Source organism: Mesoplodon mirus (genome assembly GCF_964341445.2).
Source record: "Mesoplodon mirus genome assembly, chromosome: 19".
Lineage (NCBI taxonomy): Eukaryota > Metazoa > Chordata > Mammalia > Artiodactyla > Ziphiidae > Mesoplodon > Mesoplodon mirus.
Genome location: NC_138995.1, coordinates 39,032,121 through 39,045,640, shown reverse-complemented (window position 1 = coordinate 39,045,640; position 13,520 = coordinate 39,032,121). Strand labels below are relative to the sequence as shown.

General features: G+C 45.0%; 1 pseudogene across 1 annotated transcript in view; it reads left to right on the top strand.

Moving 5' to 3' along the window:
* Positions 1 to 6,534: 6,534 nt before the first annotated feature.
* Positions 6,535 to 13,520, top strand: part of LOC309794490 (zinc finger protein 541-like) — a 36,536-nt pseudogene continuing 29,550 nt past the window's right edge. Inside the window, exon 1 of the transcript in view lies at positions 6,535 to 7,069. The product of the transcript in view is annotated as a zinc finger protein 541-like (transcript). The remainder of the gene's footprint in view (positions 7,070 to 13,520) is intronic.

Genomic DNA, 13,520 nt, shown 5'->3' with positions numbered 1-13,520 from the left:
GCATTTCTAACAAGCTGTTGATGCTGCTGGTCTGGGTACCGTGCTTTGAACAGACAGGTTCTAAAGCACCCAGACCCTCTCTATCACACTGTCGTGTTCATTTCTTTCATAGCTCTCATCTCATTTTGGAGTTCAGTTGTTATCTCTTTCCTTGTTTATTGCTTGTCTTCTGCACAAGAACATAAATTCCATGAGACCAGGGAGATTGTCTGATTGTTTACTGCGGTATTCTGGCACAGAGCAGGTGTTCAATATTTGTTAAATGTTTGACTGCAGGAGACTCAAAGATAAAAAGAAATGGTGTCCATCTAGAAGATACTGAAGGGCAAATGCACTTATAAGATGATGGAGGTGTGGCAGAGTACAGCAAAGACTTGCCTAGTGTTATTTTTAATCATGGCCAATCCTAACCTTGATCATTGTTCTTTATTATTTTATGTGGCTCTTTTTACTTCTCCAACCTTATCTGACAACAATTGTGAAGCTGGAAAGGGTGTGTCTTAGTCCATTCAGGCTGCTATAGCAAATATACTACAAACTGGTGGCTTATAAACAATAAACATGTATTTCTCATAGTTCTAGAGGCTGGAAAGTCCAAGATCATGGTGCCGCCAGATTCAATGTCTGGTGATATTGCTTCCTCATGGACAGCTGGTTTTTTTTTTTTTTTTTTTTTTTTTTTTTTTTTTTTGCTATAACATCACATGGCGGAAGGGGTGAGGGAGCTCTCTAGGGTCTCTTTTAAAACGGTACTAATCCCATTCATGAGGGCTCCACCCCCATGATCTAATCGCGTCCAAACATGGATGAGCCTAGAGATTATCATACTAAGTGAAGTAAGCCAGACAGAGAAAGACAAATATACGATACTGCTTATATGTGGAGTCAATAAAAAGATACAAATGAACTTACATACAAAACAGAAAGAGACCCACAGACATAGAAAACAAACTTATGGTTACCAAAAGGGAAAGGAGAGGGATAAATCAGGAGTTTGGGATTAACATGTACACACTACTATATATAAAATAGATAATGAACAAGGACCTACTGTATAGCACAGGGAGCTATACTCAATATTTTGTAATAACCTACAAGGGAAAAGAATCTGAAGAAGAACATTTTATATATATATATATATATATATATATATATATATATATATATATATATATATATATATATATATATATCTGAATCATTTTGTTGTACACCTGAAACTAACACAACATTGTAAATCAACTATACTTCAATAAAAAAAATTTAATAAAAAATAAATTAAAAGGGCACTAATCCCATTCATGAGGGCTCTACCCCCATGATCTAATCATATCTCAAAGGCCCACCTCCTAATACCATCACATTGGGAGTTAGGTTTCAGCATATGAATTTAGGGGGGGGACAAAAACATTAAGACCTAACAAGGTGGGACAATTTCTTGGGTCTTTGTCTATAATCTCCTTTGGTGCTTAGCTTACTGGAGATATAGTAGAGACTTAGGAAATACTTGGTTGAATCATTTATTCAGTAAAATGGCTGAATGTCAAACTTAAAAATAATTTAATAGCATGGCGGTTGTTGTTTACTGTCAAGGCAAGCACCACCCAATTCTCCTTTAGTGCAATATGGCTGGCAGCTCCCCTCCCCTGCTCCCATCTGTTCAATTCATGTGAATACCCAGATACTCCCATACACAAACCTGGGGGAGAGGAAAAAGCACAGGTCCAGGAGTCAACATAGCTGCATCTGGCCCTGTTTCTGCCACTGACTTGCTGTGTAACTTTAGCCAAGTCCCTTGCCCTCTCTGGGCCTCAGTCTCCTGATCTGCGTATATTGAAAGGGTTGGACCAGATGACATCTCTGGTCCTTTCCAGTTCTACAACCTATTTCGCTTTCCTAAATTGAGGTGAGTTTTCTCTGGGGGTTTGGGGGGAATTCTGAGACTCCACCGGAGATAATGGGACATGTCTTCAGGGTGGGAGGCCCTGACCCAAGGAGCTGACCCCCCTCAGAGTCACACTGCCCCCACCCATGGGAACCAGCATTACCAGAAGAGTGCCCTGCCCTGTGGCCACCAAGTGGCACACTCACTAAGCACCAGAAGGAAGAAGGCTGCTCCAGGAGGCATCCAGGATTCAGGCACAAACACACCTCACTCCCCATCTCCTGTAGCAACTTCCACACAGCCATACTGGCCCGGCCTTCAAGGTGAGGCCTCAGTACCTTTGCTCCTGCCTTCTTCCCTGCCAGGACTGCCAGCCTCCCTCCTGGCTCTTTAACCATTCACATATGTTCAGCATATGTTAGGATTCAGTGAGGGCTTTCTTCCAAGTATTCCCATTTTCTCTTTGTGACCTCCAACACAGTGGGTCGCTGTCCTCAATCTGTGGGGCAGAAACTGAGGTTCGACTGAGGCCATATAGCTTGTGGGTTAGGCTGGGTTCAAATCCAGGTCTTTGGATCCTGACTCCTCCATTGATTCGATGAGTGTCTCTGTGCCTCAGTTTACTCATCTGGAAAACGGGGATAAGAATACTATCTGCCTCATAGGGTGCTTATAAGGATTCAAGTGAGTTAATATATGTAAAGGGCTTCAAACAGTGCCTGGCACATGGCAGAGATGCTGCTGCTTCTGATAAATATTTGATTCAGAGCTCATGCTCCTTCCACCATGGCGTGTGGTCTCTGGCAAGAGGTTAGCATCCCCAGCTTCTAAGCCTGAGCTCACGTCCTACCTCGAAACTCACCCATCAGAGCATCTCCCATGCACCAGGCCCTGCATTTGGTACCTTCACACACATGTTGCATGAATTCCTTTCATTGTAGAATTAAAATTGTAAAACATCATCTGCAGAAAATGTAATTTTATAATTTAAAATTTAATTTTAATTCACTGTTTACTTTTATTTACTACATTTTAATCAAAATTTAGTAAAAAAGGATAATCTAATCACTAACATTTAAGTTTAATGTGACTACCGAATTTTAGTTTAACTTTCATCAATAATTTAATTTTTTTTTTCTTTTTTGCCTGCGTTGAGTCTTCGTCGCTGCACGCGGACTTTTCTCTCGCTGTAGCGAGCGGGGGCTGCTCTTGGTTGCGGCGCGCAGGCTTCTCATTGCGGTGGCTTCTCTTGTTGCAGAGCACAGTCTCTAGGTGCGTGGGCTTCAGTAGTTGTGGCACGTGGGCTCAGTAGTTGTGGCTCGCGGACTCTAGAGCGCAGGCTCAGTAGTTGTGGCACACGGGCTTAGTTGCTCCGCGGCATGTGGGATCCTCCCAGACCAGGGCTCAAACCCGTGTCCCCTGCATTGAATTTCAGTCTTTAAGATATCACTAGTTTTTCCACTAATGTCCTTTTTCTGTTCCAGAATCATCCAATCCAAGTTGGTTTTTTTGTTTGTTTTTATTACAAACCTTGCTGCTTATGACTATTCTTGTGCACATCTCCTAGTGCATATGAGCAAGTTTCTCTACCGTCAATCCCTGGATTGCTGGGGCATGGGACACATCACATCTTTTATTTTATTCAATATCTTCAATTTGTACTCCACTGTGATTGTACCAAGTTTACCCATGACCAGTACTGTGAGTTCCCCTTGCTCTGCGTGATAGAAAAAAGGTACAAATTTGCCAAACTGGTGGGTGTGACCTAATATCTGTGGTTTTAATTTGCATTAAAATCTTGCTACAATTAGGCCCCTTTTCCTATGTTTCCTCTTGTAGGAAGTGCCTCTTCATATCTTTTATTTGTTCATTGGGCTGTCGCATTAACTTGTAGTCTTCTAAAATAATTTCTGAATGCTACTTTGTGTTAGGTGTTGCAAGGATCTTGTCTCTGTCCATAAAGTGATCAATGTTTGTCAAAGGACAGGAAAATGTCAGTGTCCTTCAGGAGCTTAAGTCCTGTTCTTTAAACTCTCATCTACCCATTGGCCAGGGTTCTCATTTCTTCCACCAAGAGATCACACTGCTGAAACTCAGTATTTTTTAGTGTTTGCTATATAAATGAAGAATCCCTCCTAAAACGAAGGCAGGTTTTTAATCCCTGTCTTTGCATAACCTACAAGGCCCTACATAATATGCCCCTAGTTTACGCTTTCCTTTACTCACATCGTTCTAACCACACTGGTCACTGCTGTTCAAATGGATCCCACCTCTTCCTGCCTCAGGGCCTTTGCACTTGCTCCTCCCCCAGATATTTTTATAGCTCCCTTCCTCATGGCTTTCCAGTCTCTGCTCAGTGTAACTTTGCCAGAGAGGCTTTTATTGACCTATATAAAATAGAATCCTCGGACAGTCTCTACCTTCTTTCCTTACATTTTCCAAAAAGGATAACCACATTGCATTCTAAATGTATTTGCCTGTCCCCCACTAAAGGTATGCTTGCTCTTCAGTACCAAAGCCATTAGCTGCATTGGGCTATGGAGCCTTTGAAATGTGGCTGGTCTGAACTGACATGTCCTGTAAATGTAAAATATACACCAGATTGTAAAGTCTCCCCCAAAGTAAATTATCTCATTAAAAATTTTTGTATTGATTACCTGTTGAAATAACATTTAGGGTTAAATTGTATTATTAAAGTTAATTTCACTTTTTTTTAACCTTTAAAAAATATGCCTACCAGGAAATGTAAAACTTTGTGACTGGCACTTGGGGCTTGTATTCTATTTCTACCAGACAGCGTTGCTCTAGAACATAAACCAGAGCAGGGATGTTTGACTCGTATACTGCGGTATTTCAGAACAAAACGGAAACTCCATAAACAATATTTGTTGAATGAAGGAATCCAAAAGTGGAATGCCAGTCCTTTTCCTCTCCTCTCTGCTCTACCTACTCCAGGGATCAATTTTTTAAAACATCAAAACTTTATTGGGATAGAAGTTACATGAAAGTCACCCATTTGAAGTGTAAAATACAAGGATTTTTAGTAAAGTCACCACGTTGTGCGGCCATTGCTACAACCCACTTTCAGAATATTTCCATCACCCCAATCAGATCCCCTCGAGTTTGTTTACTAGTCGATACCCATTCCCGCCCCCAGGCAACCACAAATCTGCTGTCTCCATAGGTTTTCAGTGCGTAATTTCTAAGGAATGAATTCCCTTTCTAAGTCATTCCACGGTTCAGACTTCTTGGCCGATCAGCACGCCCCCAACTTCCACCCCGGGCCATTGCTCTTCCCGGTTTCCCTCTGTCCGGCGGCACAGCTCAGGACATAGCCGGACCCACAGGTGGTTCAGGGTTTGCTTAAAGAAAGGCGGAGCAGATCGCGTCCCGCTTTGTGCTTCTGCAGCCCCACATCTTCCCAACCCACTGCCAGGAAGGCCTCGGTGGCCCCTCGGGAGCACGGGGGACTGCCTCGCTCGGCCCCACGACAATGCGAGGGCGGCCCCTACTCTCAACACCCTCCTCTGCATCGCGGGAGGTTGCAGCTCAGAGCGGCCCGCGGGGAGCCGCAGCTCCCCATGCTGCGTCTCAAGGAACAATGGCCGGAGCTGCCCGGCTCTCGGCCTCGGTGTGTGGGTCGTGGGGGGCCGGCCCCGCCCCACGCAGCTCCTTTCCCGCTGCCCCTTCACACTCTCCCGCCTTCAACCGCCCTCCTTCCAAAATGGCGACCAACCGCCTCCTTTCCCGCCCGCCACTGGTCACCTGACCACGCCAAGACCCGCCCCCCGCGGGGCCCCGCCCCTCGGCGCCGGCCTAATAGCCTCAGAGCATGCGCGGCCGGGCGGCACGCGCCGGAAGCTCGGGCGCTGCGAGGCGGCCAGCGGCCACGCACGCGCGCCTGCGCTGCGGGTGAGCGGGCAGCCCCAGGAGCGGGCCCGGCTGCGGCCGGCCGGCGGGCGGCGAAGGGGAGGCGGCGGCTGCCGGCAGGCCCGCAAGGCACGAGGCCCGGCGCGCGAGACCCCAGGGTCGGGTAAAACCCGGTTGCTGCTGCCCCTGCCCCCCTCCCCTTCCTCCCTACCCCGTCCTTTCCCGCCCCTTCCTCATTCTTCAACCCCTCCCCCCTTTTAAAATCGAATGCGTTTATATTTCTTCTTCAGGGGGGCCCAATCTCCCTTTCGAGGGGCGCAGCAGGCGCGGCGGGTGCCCCTCGCACCGCGTCACGCACCGTCTGCATCCCCGCAGCCCCTTCCCCCTTGGAGAAGACTCTCCTTAGAGGCCTGGGCCGACTTTTCTTTCCTATCCCGCCCCGCCCCCGAGGCCCCAACTGCCCCCTCACAGCTCCCCAGCTCGCGCCGCGGGCCCTACCCGACCTCCGCACTTTCTGCATGTCGGCCTTGCATTCGCCCTCTGCTTTCTAGGCCCCTGGTGCTAAAATCTCCTTTCCTTCTGAAGAGACCCCCTCCCTTTAGGGGACCCAGATTTGTTTCCTTGTAGGATCTTCCAGCAAAACCAAAGAGCCCTCCCAGACTCCTTGATTACGCCCCTCCCGCTCCTTTTAGGAGCTTCCTCTAGCAAAGAAATTATTTTTTCTTTCCCAGATTCCTCCTGCATTGAGGATCACTTTCCAGCAAAAATTCTTTCTTCCCACCAAGAGTCCCCCTGTTTGGAAGATGTTTCCACTGATAACCAACCAGCTCAGTCCTTCCATTTTCTCTCTCGTCTAATATTTATTTTTCCAACCGCCTTCCCCAACTCTCCATCGAAAACCCCTTTTCCTCACCAGTTCCACCTCTATTAGGCTTCTCCCAGCAAAGCTCTCCAGGTTCCTTCCCAAGGGAGGAAAAATACGGAAAGAAAGAAGATAACTCCTCTAACGACAAAATCCCTTTTCCTACCTAGATCTCCCCGGTTCAGTATTGCTTTCTTCTTTCTTCCCCAAATTGCCAATCTCCCCCAGTTTTACACCTGTGCCCTTGCTTTGGCGACCCAAGTTCTGATTGCCCCTGCCTTTCCACCACCTGCTTTCAGGGCAAAAGAAGTTGGATGAGTGTCCCGAATTGATTATCCAGCATTCCAGGAGGAAATATCTAATGGTCTGTCACCTGAACCCCCTTCACTGTGCGACCTAAACTGGGCCCTCCTGTTCCCTCGAGGTTCTTTCATTCACTCGCACTTCTCCTGGTGAGTTTCCTCCCTTTGCATTTGTCTGAGGACATCCACTTTGTCAGATGGATTCCTTTCTTTCGCAGAAGGGTTTCTCATCAATGCAAGGGTCTCTGTACCAATGGTGAAACCATTAGAAGTTGCTGCTTTGGGAGGTCAGATGAGGGAAAGGGTTATTTCTCGTACATGTTGACTGCTCTGTAGGAATGCAGACATTTATTCGATTGGTGTATGTGTTATCATTTATTGCAAAGAAACCCTTTTTTTCCCTCTAGCTCAGCAACTTAGATACCTGCAGGGGATGGGCAGGTAAAGGCCCAGACTGGCAAACCTAAGATTGTGTTCCCCATCTAAGCGATGCCAGCCAGTGGAAATGGCCAAGTGGAAATGTCGGGGCAGTGTTGCCAGAACTTTTACTTTCTTTTTTTTTTTTTTTCCAGAAGAAACCAGAACACTGTCTTTATGTGAAGCTTTTTGATCTTTAAATGTTGACAACCAATTTAATAAGTATTTAAAGACCTTTATTTAAATATTTAATATATTTATTAAAATTATTAAATTTTAAATTATTAAAGTATTTAAATATAAGTATTTAAAGACCTTATTAAAGACCACACCAAGGTGTGGGAGCTTGCAAAACACGTTACTGGCCACCAGTTTGGAATTTTGGTTTTAGGTTAGACACATATACACACCTATTTGGACCCATGCGGCCATGCTGGACTTTTTCTCTTCAGAGCAGCAGTTCTCAGACTTTTTTATCTTAGGACCCGTTTACACTTAAAAATTATTGAAGACCTCAGGGTATTTTTGTGCATGTGAACTGTATCTGCTGATATTTGCTGTATTAAAAGTTTAAACATAAATTTTTAAAAATTAATTCATTTAAAAATAGCAATAGTAAACCCATTATATATTAACATAATTGACATTTTAATTAAAAAACTATATTTCAGAAGATAAAAAATTTAGCAAGAATAGTGGCATCGTTTTGGGGGGTGCTGCGTTCGGTCTTTGTTGCTGTGCGCAGGCTTTTCTCTAGTTATGGTGAGCGGGGGCTGCTCTTCATTGCAGTGAACAGGCTTCTCATTGCAGTGGCTTCTCTTGTTGCAGAGCACGGGCTCTAGGCACATGGGCTTCAGTAGTTGTGGTTCACGGGTTTAGTTGCTCTGTGGCATGTGAGATCTTCCCGTACCAGGGCTCGAACCTGTGTCCCCTGCATTGTTAGGCGGATTCTTAACCACTGTGCCACCAGGGAAGTCCCGTTTTACATTTTTAGAGTGATCTGGAGTCTTATATCTGCTTCTGCATTCAGCCTTTTGAGATAAGTCCTGTAGCCCCTGGAAAGTTTCACTGAATGGGAAGGGCAGATAACATCTAAATATTGTTATGAAAATAATTTTGACCTCAGAGACTCCGTGAAAGACTCTCGAGGACCCCGGGGGTCCTCTCATTGTCCTCACTATGAAAATGTCTATTCTAGATTTTAACGATTGTCTGCATTTTCTGGTAGGAAGAGCTTGTGGAGTGAGAAACTTTGATGTCTCTTTTCCTCGTTTAGTTAATTCTATGTAAGAAGTCTCTCTGGCAAGTGCAATCATAGCCTTCTGATTCCTCTATGTCGTTCTGTTTTCCAGCATAAGCTTTATATCTGCTTTTTAAATGAGCGATCAGAGGAAATGAGTGAAACTTACGGTTAAAATTATATATTGGTTCCATGGCTAGAGGAGGAGTTTTCCTTGGTTGTTCAACTGAAGAATGTAAGTGCAGAGTATAGGGCAGGAATCCCAGCGTCAAGCGTGGAATCACAGCACAGTGAGTGGTTAAGGGTGAGGGCTTTGAAGTCAGACTTCCCAGGGTTGAATGCTAAGCTTGATTTGGGACAAGTTACTTGTGTGGACTTTATTCACCTCATCCATAAAATAGGGTCAATAATACAGTTTATGCCTCAAAGGGATGTTGTGGGGATTAAATGAAGTGATATATAAGTGATTGCAGTGATGCTTGAAACATGATAACGCTTTGGTAAATGTTTGCTGCTATTCTTAGTCTTATGATGGTGGTTATTATGGGGGCCAGGCCGGAAGGTAAGTGGGGACTGTGGGACCTGGAGGCCATTGCCCCATCCAGAGATGGCCGTTGTCCCTCACTCTATCCTATTATTACCTATCCGGGAATATCAAATCTAATCATTTTCAAGAGAAGCCAGAAAGTCATATCTCTAAGTGTAATCTCCCCATTAAAAAAAATGTTGGTGGCTGATCCAATTTTTATTTATTTTTTATTTTGGGGGTATTCAGGCAATCTTATCCAGTTTTTTTTTCTTTTCTTTTTTTTTTTTTTTGATCCAATTTTTTAAAACCCTGTGTAGGTTAAACAAAAGAAGCCTGTAGTTTACAACAATGTTTGGAGTGGGAAAATAAGGAAAGAATTGGCATCGGCGGGGTAAAAGCTGCAAGTCTCTCCTACCTCCCAGCTCCCAACAACCTGATGTTACTGAGACATGATCACTGTCTCCCTGGTAACACTGATGCACAGAGAGGAAGAGAAGGTGGCTCTTGGTGGGGAGGGGGAGGTGGCAAAGCTGACACACCAACAGGTTAGGGCTGCTCAAAGAGGAAGAGAGGTGGCCCAATGGAATCCTGTCACTCATAAGGAAAGGGATGCTGAGAGCCTTCTTTGATCAGAGTGCTGTGACCAGCAAGATGCTATAAGAAGTATAGACACATAAGGTAGAGTCAAAGTCATCCTAGAGCTTATAGTCCGTGGGAAAATAGAAGAACCTGAAAGATAATTAAAATTTGAAGCCATTCAGGATGAGTGTTACATGGATTTTCAGACAAGTGCTTATCAGAGTTCAGAGGAGGGGGAAATAATCTCAGACTTAGTTATGTTGGGAGTATTCTCTGCAGTAGAGGGGGCGTTTCGGTCTTATTTGGAAGCGTTTCATTTGGTAAAGCCGAGTGAAGAGAAGGTGGTCAAGGGCAACGGCACAAATCCGTGTCATAAATTCAGATGTCTCGAGGGGCTGGGCAGGGCATATAGATGAGCGTTATGGCCAGGCGTGAGAGGTTAGGGAGTGGTGAGGACTGTGGCAAACTGGAGAGTGCATGCTGTGTCTAAAGGCAGCTGTGGCTTCTCAGCTCCAGCCAGTTGTTGCTTTGTGGACTCAGTGTTGACAGAGCATCAGATATTTTTCCCCAGGTTTTTAAATAGAATTTGGATAACCTGATTTTCAATGCAGTGTCCCAGGTGGTAGCCACAAGCCATTTGTAGCTAACTTAATTAAAATTCAATAAAATAAAGAACTTAGTCAGTTCTTGTCAGTTGCACTAGCTGCATTTCTAGCTGCTCATTAACTGCACGTGCTGAGTGGCTGTCATTGGACAATGCAGATTTAGAACATTTCCAGCAGCTCAGAAAGTTCTTTTGGACGGTGATACTCTGTCCAAAGAAACTCTGACAGATTTTTCAACTTGGTAACTAATTGAAAAATATTGAAATTTACTGCAGGCTGAGTAAAACATTTTTATAGAACAGGTAGATATTGAAATTGTTCTCTCCCTTCCCTCCAAACAAGGCCTCAGTAAATATTATTTACCTAATTGTGGATTTATGGCTGCGGTCTAGAATCTATGGTGGGTTACTTTCCCACGAGGTTGTAGCATTTCACAGGAGAATCTCTTTCTCCTCCTACCCCACCAGTCGTGGAATGATAGGCCTTTTTATTATTTTTATTTTTATTTATTTTATTTTATTATTTTGTAGTACGCAGGCCTCTCACCGCTGTGGCCTCTTCCGTTGCGGAGCACAGGCTCGGGACGCACAGGCTCAGCGGCCATGGCTCGTGTGCCCAGCCGCTCCGTGGCATGTGGGATCCTCCCGGACTGGGGCACAAACCCGTGTCCCCTGCCTCGGCAGGCAGACTGTCAACCACTGTGCCACCAGGGAAGCCCCGATAGGCCTTTTTCAAAAGAAAAAAAAAATTTCTTTGGATCCTCAGTGTTGACTTAAACTGTTTTTTAAACAATTAAACAAGGCCTAAATGATGCTAAAATGAGGCACAAGTTCCTAAAGCTTACAGCTCTCATGCCACCATAAAGCCAGTCAATTTGCCAATCAAATAGAAACAAAGCAACCAAACTAATGTAACTCAAATTACAAACATTAATTTAATGAGAGGGCTGCTATTTTGCTGGAATTTAACGGCTTCCTTGAAACAAATACTTTGCAGACTGCCACACCGGGCCCTTTTGGGTTTAACAGCCCCTGTGGTATCTCAGATCTCCCATCCCTTTTTCAGTTTGAACTGCAGCAAAACCTCCACTTGTACCATGATGTCCACTGGCTTTAGTTGAGCCCAAAAGCATTATCATGAGCTCAGTCCACCTCTGTCCCCTTCTCATTAGCCTGCGGCAATTAAAGTAGTCCTAGTCAGCGTCAGTGGCATTAGTGCAATCATAAACAAAGCCCGGGCATTGAAACCAAATGGTCGTATTACTGGGTTACAAAGTGGTAATCCAGTAATCCAGATCTACAGATTTTCTTGTTTAGATTGTTCTCAAAACGAAAGCACAAAATTACAAAATTCTTGTAAAGAGTAGTTGGACGCTTGGGAATGTCTCCCGGGGACCAGAAACCCTGCCCTACAGGGAGTAGCGGGGAGCTCTGTGCATAGAAGGTGCTAAAACTTGTTGAATTGAATGTATCTGTTGACAGAACAAGAGCAAGTTCAGTACTGGTTGAGCGGGGGGGCGGGGGGGGTGTTGTTTTACTCTCTGGAAAAGGATGTAAATGTCAAAGCCCAGCCTTTGGACTTCTGGCGTGCCTGCCTGAGGTTGTAACCGGACCAGTTTGTTCTATGGACTGTAGGAGTATGTTGGAAGGAAGGCGATTTCGGCATTGGGGAAATCCCGAGACATAATCCTGTGTTCCACCCCGCCCCCACTGGCACCTTTTGTGTTTTCTAGTATAATTGGTGCAGTGCGGTCTACAGATTAATTTATAGGGAATCAGTATTGTGCAGCGGGTAAGAACACAAGCTCTAAAGTCAAGATACCTGGGTTTGGGCTTCCCTGGTGGCGCAGTGGTTGAGCGTCTGCCTGCCGATGCAGGGGACACGGGTTCGTGCCCCGGTCCGGGAAGATCCCACATGCCGTGGAGTGTCTGGGCCCGTGAGCCATGGCCGCTGAGCCTGTGCGTCCAGAGCCTGTGCTCCGCAACGGGAGAGGCCACAACAGTGAGAGGCCCGCGTACCGCAAAAAAAAATATACAAAAAAAAAAAATAATCTGGGTTTAAGATCTGGTTCAACTACCTGTTAGTTGTGTGGCTGTGGACAAATGATTTACCCTCTCAGAGTCCCTTTTCTTCTCTGCAAAGTGGGAGTAATGATAGAACCGACCTCGGGGTCGTTGCGAGGGGTGAGTGAATTAAGGCCCGAAGAGCACTTGGTGTGCTGCCTGACCAGGAGAAAACGCTTACAGCTTTACTTTAGAAGACGTTGCTTTATGTTCCTTTTAAGTAATGCTTTATGTTTTATATTATTTGCTTGTTTTTATAGTCGGGAGGTGAAGGAGATGGGCTCTTTTCCCCTTGGAGTGCTGGGAACACTTTAGAGCAGCACTGTAGAAGAAACTTTGGAATTGGCAGAGAAATTCACTTTGCCTTAAAATATAAACTTCTGTCATCCACATTCCCTTGTCTGCAATTTAGAATTCCCAGAAGCTCTGAAAATGCTGAGGTGGCTCAGACCTCTTTGTGGCCACACCTGAACTCACATATTGCTCGTTCCTGTCTTTATTTATTCTGTTTACTCTGAGCTGTCAGGGTTTCAATGCAGAAAGAATGATTTGGTCACCAGGTGCTGCCCTGGACCCACTGGCGGTTACTTACAGTGTGGCGTATGCATTGATTTACCTTTCTGAATCCCTCAGATTGTGAATTCTGAAACTCACTTGGGTCCCGGAGTTCTGGTACAGGATTTCAGACCTGCACTGAACTTTAATTTGAGCCCCCTCAGTAGGCTACTTAACACAGACACACAGGTGGACACATAATGTGACACTCAGACGTTACACTTGCAGCTAGTCTATTCCATTGCAACATGAAAGGTTTAAAAACAGTCGAAACCTATGGTCTAGGAAACTAGCCCAAACTCCAGTTATTCTAGGATCCACTCGATTTATCAGTGAGTCGTCAAGCGTTTATTAAATGTCTCGCTGTGGACAGAATTACGCGTGATAGCCCAGAATGGAAACAACCCGAATACTCATCAGCAGATGAATGGATGAAGAAAATGTGTTCTATCCACACAGTGGAATAGTGTTCATCCATAAAAGGGAATAAAGTGATGATATGTGCCCCAAGGGGGGGATCAAACTCGAAAATGCTATGCTTAGTGAAAGCAGCCGGACAGAAAAGGCTGCATATTGTTTGATGCCATTTATGTGAAATGGATGGCCCTCTCCA